Genomic DNA, 2,250 nt, shown 5'->3' on the forward strand with positions numbered 1-2,250 from the left:
ACTTATTAACCCAGAAAAGGACTCTTTGAACAAAGCCTGATAGTAGGAAAATTTAAACCAATGGCTAATAAACAGGACCTCAGGAAACTAAAATTCTGTACAGTGAAGGACACCATCATTCAAATGCTGAGACAGCCACAGAATGGGAAAAAAGGTTATCAGCTATACATCTGGGATTAGTGGCTAGGTGTCAAACAGTTAAACAACAAGAAAACAAACAACTTAGTTAAAAATGGAGCAGAGATCTAAACAGAATTCTCAAAAAATGAAACACAGATCGCTGAAAAAAAAAGTAACTTTTTAAAATTGTCAACATTTCTAACCACAAGTAAATGCAAATTAAAACTTACTTGAGATTTTTATTTCACCCTAGTCAGAATGACTAAAGTTTAAAAAAAATATGAAAAATGCTGGCCTGGGTGTGAGGAAAGAGGAACACTTATTCAGTGTTTGTGGAAGTGCAAACTGGTGTGGCAACTATGGAAATCTGTGTGGCGTTTCTTCTAACAGCTAAAAATAGATCTACTGCATGATCCACGTACACCACTCTTGGGCATATGTCCTCTAGAGATACCCACTCATCTGTGTTTGTTGCTTTCTACTCACTATAGCCAAGAAATGGATAATCTCGATGCCCACCAACTGATGAATAGACAACGAAAACGTGATATATTTACACAACGGAATGTCATTCAGCTGTTAATAAAAATAAAATTATGGAATTTTCAGGTACACGGATGGAACTGGAAACAATCATTCCAATGAGAAAAGCCAGACCCAGAAGACAAGCATTGCATATTTTCACTCATCTGCAAATATTAGCTTTGAATATTCAGATATTTGTGTTTCATTTGGAAATTCACAGGTGTCATGGAATGACTCGAGGACTATTTGGATAGACTTTCAAGACAGGGGAGATAGAGCATACTTTTATCAAGGTTTAAAAGAGAGTGGTGGAACAACAGGGTTAAATTCAAGTGGAGAGGTGGAGGGTAGAGTACAGGGGATGTGTGGAGAGAGACAAATAACACTAAAGACCTTTTTTTTTTTTTCTACTTCCAAAAATCCATTTAATATATTGTCCTCGGATAGAGGACGTATCAGATATTAAACTGATAAGAACAGATACTACACTTGATCTTAGCCAAAAGGCCGAGAAGCGATACTAAAGACCTTTTTAAAAAGTCACATGGAAACCTACTACAGTAGAAGTTTCCTGAAACAGATTTATATATAATATGATTTAAAATGCAGGCTATGGAAGAATTTCCACTATAATGTAGTAATTCTCAATCTTTCTAATGTGTTGACCCTTTAATATACAGTTCCTCATGTTTCGGTGACTCCCAACCATAAAATTATTTTCATTCCTACTTCATAACTATAATTTTGCTACTGTTATGAACCATAACACAAATATCTGTGTCTTCTGACGGCCTTAGGTGACCCCTTGTGAAGGACTCATTTAACCCCAAAAGAGGTTGTGACACACAGGTTGAGAACCACATTATAGTATGGTATGGGCTAACAATACCCCTGGTACGCCCAGAGGCTAACAGATAAGTCCAGTGACAAGAGTAACTTCTTTTGAAGTTGTTGTCCAGTGAGAAACCATAGACCTCCAAACATCGCAGGCTACTGTGATTGCTCTTGGTTACCCTCCAGAACTTGATGGTCAGACCTTTTTGCTGAAGACACCACATGCTTGAGTCACAGAACACAGAGGACCCAAACTGGTTGTCAACTGAATCCTTCATCCCTACTACTAGATTTCATAGTGCTAGAAGTGCTATGTACACTACTGGAGGAGAAAAATAAGCATCAAGCTTACCCTGTAAGCGGCAATATTGACTGGTCTGGAAAGACACACCCACACTGGTACAATGTTGACACAAATATGTGAATAACCAACCACTTTCTGATGGTATTTTAATTCCTGTTCCAAAATATGAAACCCATACCTGGCACCAAGAACTTATGGCTAGACAGGCCATAGGCTCTAGGAGAGAACCTCCTCCTGTTGTTCTTTATCTAGTATAGTATTAAGCCAAGTCACAATGATGTATCTCAACTCTAATATGAGAAGCTCCTGTTAGCAGTAGATGCTGTTTTACAGAAGTCCATCAACATGTGGGGGATAATAGACTGTGAAGTGTTCAGCCTTAAATGGAGGGGCATCTTCATCACACCTCCTTCTCCTAAGACTCAGGAATCACTGGGGAAGAGCGGCGGTGGGAAGAGTCTAAGAGC

General features: G+C 38.6%; 1 pseudogene; it reads right to left on the bottom strand.

Moving 5' to 3' along the window:
- Nucleotides 1-992: 992 nt before the first annotated feature.
- LOC114609118 lies at nt 993-1,164 on the bottom strand (annotated as a pseudogene).
- Between the last annotated feature and the right edge of the window lie 1,086 nt (nt 1,165-2,250).

The sequence above is a fragment of the Grammomys surdaster genome, unplaced genomic scaffold (genome assembly GCF_004785775.1).
Source record: "Grammomys surdaster isolate TR1022 unplaced genomic scaffold, NIH_TR_1.0 125946, whole genome shotgun sequence".
Classification (NCBI taxonomy): Eukaryota; Metazoa; Chordata; class Mammalia; order Rodentia; family Muridae; genus Grammomys; species Grammomys surdaster.